This window comes from Corvus brachyrhynchos, unplaced genomic scaffold (genome assembly GCF_000691975.1).
Source record: "Corvus brachyrhynchos isolate BGI_N302 unplaced genomic scaffold, ASM69197v1 scaffold408, whole genome shotgun sequence".
Classification (NCBI taxonomy): Eukaryota; Metazoa; Chordata; class Aves; order Passeriformes; family Corvidae; genus Corvus; species Corvus brachyrhynchos.
In genome coordinates this window covers 1,780,709-1,788,198 of record NW_008239759.1, presented here as the reverse complement: position 1 = coordinate 1,788,198, position 7,490 = coordinate 1,780,709, and positions in this window count along the sequence as shown.

Below are 7,490 nucleotides of genomic sequence, written 5' to 3'. Positions count from 1 at the left end.
CTGAAGAACAAAGACCTACAGTAGGTAACATGAAAATTCCTTGAAATGTTGTAATGATATCTTAATAAGCATTTTTAATATGAACTGAATCTTTCACTTTTCTTCTCAGCTGAAAGTACATACAAAATATCAGTAGCTCTTCCTGAAGCATGAGTTAAATCTAACTGCAAACAGGTGTTCTTCAGAGCACAAGTAGTAGCTGGTACATACATGACAGGTTTTTTTACTTTTCATGCCACTTCTACCCTGTGCACAGCCTGGTTTTGCCTTTTGTATAGCTGAGTTTTTTGTTAAGACCAGACGCAGGTAAGAGTCTAGCTGTTACCTGTTTTCTCTGCAGGCAATATTCATAAAAGGGCAACCCTAAACTTTTTTCTGTCAGTTTCTATGAAGATGGACCTATAAATGACCAAAACCAAACAGAAACAGTTTTAAGCCTCGTACCTCCTCAATGTCTTTTAAATTTCTCTAGATGAAGTTCAATGATCAATCTCATGATTCCCCAGTATTAAGAAATGCTGTCAGTGTCAGGTGAAGAAGTTGCTATGGAAGGTGCTGTTTCTGTCCAAAACCCCTTGCATTTAAACATAGTGGCACAGTCCCAAAGAAATACTTCAAAGAGAAGTTGAAGTAACATAGCACAGGGGTGTTCCTACGTAGACTCCTTTCTGGGCAGGAACTGGGATGGGAGCCCTAACAATTCAAACAGATAAACAAAACTTGTAGGCAGGTTGTAAATAGATACAAGCACTCTTCTGGAAATGTTTGTACTAGCTGTTCCAGTAACTGCCTACTTGGATTTGTAGGACATTGACAAATCAATAGATTCTTAGAACAATAAACAACCATTTTGCATAGGCAGTAGCTAAACCTCCCCAATCCTTCTTGTACAAATAATCTTAAGTGCATGCACAGGGCTTCAAAGGACGTATTGTTCAGAGATTACTGGTTTTCCAAGTATAACATGAGGGCACATTTCCCATGCAAAGATAAAATTTACCAGTATTGTTATGCTTGAATCAAAATTATTTTCAAAGGAAGTTATTTTACTCGAGTAGGTGGGGCTTTGCCCCAGAACAAGGCCATTTACTGAGATTCACTGCTTCGGTAGTAGATTCAGTTTGGTTTTGAAAGGCACTCAGATTTCTAGCAGGACTGCCAAAGTCCTAAGCTCTCTTCAACAGATAGCATGCCTGCTTAAGCACAGAAGAGGATGTTTTCAGTCACGTTTCATGAATGCAGCAATCTACTGGTTATGCTTATTTCTTACTTGGAAATTAATAGCCATATTGTCAGCCTCAAATGGTACACTGGGGTTTATAATCTCTATTTCATTGTGCAAGTGACTCTGTCTCTCTGCTCCTGGTTTCTCCCAGTATAATGTCACCTTGAATGCCATCTCTGAAGACTGAGATGTTTGAAGGGTGCTCTGGAGCTCCAGATTGTGCTGATGCAATGCCATTGCATACACATTTTGTCACCCAGTGCAGTCTACATACATTGGAATGCACCTGTATCTTGTTGGCATCACCAAAGAAAATTCCACAATCTACATCTAGATACCTCCTCTCTACAGCTTCCTAAAGCTGCCGTCACATGTAGTCCTATCTGGTGAAGAGAGCAGAGCCTGAAGGGCAGGCAAGGGGAATGAGTTGAGATCTTGATTGAATTCTGGGGTCACAGTCCTGGCTTGCTTATCAACTCTGAAAAACAAATACTCTGTTCCCTGGATCCATATTAAGTGCAGCAGCTAGTTGTGCTTATGAAGAATGCTGCTTTTATTGATACTTTGATTAACATCCATCACCAGCAGAGTATTCACATTAACAGTATCTCCATTTATATTTGAAGTTGACACATTATCATCTCCTCCAAAAGAAATTCAAACAATTGCACATTTAAGGTCACACAAGAATATGATTATATGGAGGATTTTACTGTGTGTGGTGCAGAGGGAGAGATCAGCTGCAGAGACCAAGGCAGAAGTATCCCACATGTGAAAAGAAGAAAGACAAAAGTACCTGCTTGATGTGGAAGTAGTTCTAATGCCATGAAAGAAGTCTGAAGTTGGTGGGACTTGGCCAGAACAAGTGTGGGATTGTGACAGTAAAATTCTACTGTATTTGTTTCAGTCATCCTGCATTCAAGATAGCATGACTTTCTTTAGAAATGATCAAGATTGGCCAAAACAAAACCCCCTCCAAACCCTTCAATTAGATGGTAATAAATTATAAAACTTCAAACCTTTGACTTTCTGCTCAAGTTGAGAGAGTAAGCACCGACTTTGTTTGAATCTTCTAGCAATGTCCAAAACTAAACAACTTTCTGGCAGGTATGTGAAAGCAGGCCTTGGTGTGGTCAAAATTGGGTCAAGGGCACAGCAGCATCATGAGTGAGAGATGGAGAAGCTGGACAGAGGTATGTGAGTTCACATGGATGCAGTTTCTGGGTTATCTGGAAGAAATGGGTACATCTGTTGAAACACGACTCCCTTCTACAGAGATGCTGCTGCCCTAATGTATCAAATCCCTTCACAGAGCAGTTTGTATCTGCTGTAAATGTATGTAAACCATAGTAATGTTATGTCTTGGTTTGTACTGACAGAGAGCTGAAACTCTTTCTCCCTTCTGTTCTATAGCTGTAGAAATAACCTTCTGCCTGACCAGAATCTGTGAAGTAGACTGTGTGTTTGCAGTATGACAGGTATTTTTTGTAAGAATGCACAAAAGTTCAATAGACTAGGTCACCTCTTAGTCATTTACATTCTGTTGTACTTTAAGCTTGGAAATTTCCGACCACGTGAACTCAACTCTGTGTGTCCATGCAGAATGTTTCTTGCTCACAAATTGAGCAGTGTTTCATAGTCTGTTTACCAGATGTGTTTTAAAAAGTCCTGATGCACTTGACCTTTGGAGGAAGACATTAGTTTGAGGTATTTATTTTCAATCTCATCCTAGAACATTCTTATCTACTGGTCAGATGCCGAAACACAATATGCAGTATAAAATAGACATGTCTAGTAGCTGTGTTAGAAAGTATTTGTTTCATCTGTGAGAGCTTAAAGAAAAGAACTTGATGGGATCGTCAAGAGCAGTCTGCTTAAGCCACAGTTTATTTTCAGCTGTACTTGTTGACAAACTGTACTTATGGACGAATAATTTGTTGCTACACTCCAGCTGCACTTCATGAAGGTAATCCAATGTTTCCAGAAGCATTCTTGTGACTTTCAGAAGCATGGTGTAATTACCATGCTGGATAGAGCTCAGGTTATTATTGAAGTGGAACATGGATGGGTCTCTTCTACTTAACAGAGTAAGCAAGTGGGTGTTAGAGAGTTATGCAAGCTAGCAAGAGGCACAGCCATCTGCAGCTGCTCCTGACTAGGTGGGAGAGAGGACAGGGGGAACATGTATTAACTGGGAGCTCTATTAACCTGGCCTTCTGGCTGGTATCTCTTGCTGAAGACCAAAGGCCAAGAGTAGCTCAAACTAAGGGTAGGGGTGAAGAAGGAAGGGACCAGACACACCCCTCTGTACTGGCTGGGCTTTCTGCATGGAACAGAAAAGCCAGGGTCCAGCAATAGAATCCAAACTTGAATTCTCATCAAAGAGGCAGGCTTAGTCCTTTTCTAGGGAAGGTGAAGGAGCAAAAAGATTGTAAACTATATTTGTTACATCCTCCCTCTCCTTACACTGTGCTAAGCCCATGTTAGGAAACCTTACCTGTTCAGCTGTCGTAAGATGCTCAGATTTCCTCTCAACACTTAAATATTTTATCTAGGGAAGAGATTCTCAGTTCCCGAGGAGTTAGGAAAAAGGCTGTTTTAAGCTCACCAGGTGTCACAGCTCACTAAACACAGGGTCAATTAATGCTCCAGGGTTAGCCCTGAAGCAGTAGTCACATGCCAGTTTTCAGCATAAAACCTTTATTTTTCCACCTATTTCTCCAGTTTTTGTCATCCATATTTATCACTCTTCTACTTACCATTTTGTACTGAAGTATGCTATCTCCTAAAGTTTCGTGCATTAGTAAGAGAAAACCAAGCAGACTTTCTTTGTATTCAGTGTGAGTTACAATGCATGTTAAAAGAAAAACGGATTCCTTTTTAAAAAATGAACATATAAAGTTAGACCAGTGAGTTACGATCTGGAAGTTAGGATGGAAAATTAAGTTAAAAATTCAAGGTCTGTGTACATATGTCTGATTTAAATAGGCAGAACTGTGATTTATATCGCTTGATACCAAATGCCCTCCCCAGAAAGAGGTCATCTTAAAGCACACAAAAACTAAGCTATCCAACAGTGTACTGCTTTAAGACTTAAATTGCTGTTATAGGACCTTGAAAACAAATGTTAAACGACTGATGATTGACCATGAATGATTGAGAACTAAGAAAGCAAAGAGGCATGTTGATCAGGCAGATAAGCATTTCTAGTTCATATCAGTTGCCCAGGTTGGTAGAGCAGCTAATAAATACGTGACTTTAAAAAAAAAAATTTTAAAAAATTGGTCATCTTTCTACCATGCTGATTTCATGGCTCACTTATGACTTCATATTTATCAGGTTATTTTAGCAAAGTTCCACTCTTACTGATTTTATTCCTGACACACACCACACTAAGAATCCCTCTATCTTTGAGCTTGTATTGAAAAATTAAACTCTTGCTTAAAAATCTATTTTATTGAAAAGAGAATATGGACTCACACAACTTGCACCTTATTATCGCTTTCTGAAATTTTAAAAAGGCACAAAAAACATGTCACTAGGTTTTTAACAGCCTTGAAACACAAACTCTTTTTTTTCCCAGCAGTAATTGTCCAGGATAAAATACCACTTCTTTAAAGAGATATTGTACTTTTTTCCGTGAAAGGTTGCATGGAGGTCCAAATTTCTTTGACTCCCCTAAAACTGATGATAAACTTGAGAATTGCTTGTCAGTCTTTAGTTTGTGTCTTTGGATGAAAAATATTTCAGCAATGTCACTGACCTGATGCTCTACAAGGTAACTGTCTGATCCCAGTGAGAATACAAGTGGTTTCTCATCCTTCTAGTTTATCATAGCAGGAAATATGTTTCTGTGTATAAAATCAAAGCAATGATAAAACAGTGCTTCTATTTAAAATTAATTTAACATTTAATATTTTTTATTCACTCCCCTCTTTTCTTTCTAGTTCAGAGGGTGAGATAACACATTATCAGTTACAGGTGTGTCTGAAACTGCAGAGACTGTTTTGGAAGTTAGCTCATCACCATTGTCTCAGGCAGGTGATTTTATCCAGAGAAAAACTAAATCCCGTTCATACACATGCCTTGCAATGAACAAATGTCCAAATAAGACCAGACAGATGCTTGAAGAAAAATTCTCTCTTATGCTAGAGCAAGGTCTATTGCCCATTTAAATTAAATTTAGTTCTAAAAATAGGATTTAAATGATATTTAAATAATTGAAGAAAGATTTTCAGCACAGCATAGAAATTTATATTTCTCCCTGGCACTGATCTCACCACAACGATTACATTGATCTCCAGGGACACCATTTTCTCAGCTTACACCCTGCTTCTCTTTGAGAACATTTGTACAATTTACATAAACATTAACCATAATTTTAGAAGAAATATCATTTTAGAATAGCCCCTATTTTTCAGCAAATTAACTATTATTTCCCATGTAAAATGTACTAGTATCAGCATTTTGATTACCATGCTCAGATATTATGGTTCTTATAATTGAATATTGCAAGTGTGGAGCAGCAATATTCTTGCATTATTTTGCACCAAGTGGAAATCTTGAGCTGTGCTGCTATAGAGTAAAACAACGGCAAGGAAAATTGATGGAAGTAGCAACAATAAGAAGCAGAATGCTTTTTGTCTTAGGACTCATAACTGCAAAAATAAATGGAAGGGCATTGTTTTTAGTATGAAACCAGCAAATAGATTCACAAATAGAAACTAGTAAGCACAAGAAAACCAGCAGATTCCAAGTCAGATTTTTAAGGTTCGTTTCCTAGACTCGAATTAAACAAGAGGGTTTGCCTGCTAGGAAAAATGATCCATTATGAGAACCAATGAAGCAACTGATGTTTTTGTTTAGTCTTGTAAAACAAGCTTTCCCTTCCAAATATCAGAATCTGTAAAGCCATAAGCTAGACAGGGAAATGTTTAAAAGTTCCACAAGCAAAAGTGTTAAGACATGCTTTTTAAAACATTTTGACAGACTATGTCATTACCCAGCTTCAGGGAAGGAAAGCCAGCAGCTAAAGGCAGAATTATTTTCTTCTGCATGACTGTTTGTTTTGACTTTTTTCTCTTGTAGATGAATCTGCCTGTTTTCTGTGATTGTTAAACCAGGTACTTTTTAAAAATGCTTACTTTAACGAAAGGTGACAATCTTTCTTTGCCCTTTGGTTATTGACTGTTTTTTAAACTTCCTAGTCTTCTTTCCTTAAATTCAGCTGAAATCTAACTCTGAATGGAAGGGTTTATTTGATGGTAAAATCTAATAATGACACTCTGTGCCTTTCTGGTCACATCCACCCAGATTTCAGCATTATCAAAACAACAGTCATCCCAACAGTCCTGGGAAGCAGCTGATACGATCTATATTAATTTTACTGAGTGAGAAAACAAGACATAATGAAAGTGTCTGGAAAAGTTGCCTGTGAATTTTGTAGCAATGCTAGGACCTGAATACAAATTCTGGTGTGATTTGATTCCTAAGCCAATGGTTACCAAACTACAGCTATGAGCTCATTGTACAATTGTGGTAAAGAGTCTACAGATAATTCACAAAACCATACTGCCTTCAGAATGTTTTCAGTTAGAAAAGTTGATTGTAAGAGACTGTGAGAAGTTATGCTCTCTTGGTCTGAAATATTTGGAAAGAACCATATTTTCCCATGAGTATGAAACAATATAGCCAAAAGGCCCATTAGCTTTAATTGCTAAATAAGTTTGAGCATTCATACATCTGTATTTTTCTCGTCAGAGAAGTATGAATGAAAAATGCCATTGTTGGGGTTTTAGTTTAGTCCTATTTTTTTTTCCTGTTAAAGGAATTTTTTCCCATATGCATGTTGCTAGGGGACAAATGGCCATACTTAAGAGAAGACAAAAGACCTGGCTACTCTTTTGTTTTCACCTGGGTGTGGGGGCAGTTCGCTCTCAGCGTCAGGAGAGAGAAGCTGCAGAGAAAGGAGCTGCTGGTTCCTTTTTTCAGCCGTTTTTCTTTCTGCTGGAAACAACGCCAGGACCCCAAAGCTGTTTTCCCTGCCCTGCTGGAGGCCGGGCTGTGGCTGCCCTGCCCCGCTGCTGCTTCGAGCTTTCGCTACGCTGTAGCCCTGCTCGCCCTGCCTGCCTGGGCTTCTGTGGGGTTCTCCCATCTGGATACATCGCGTCTGCCACCCGGGATTTGTGTTCGTCCCTGCTGCTCCAGCCCGCCGTTCCAGCCTGCTGTTCCCGAGGGTCCGGCCAGGGGTATGTGCAGACTTTGT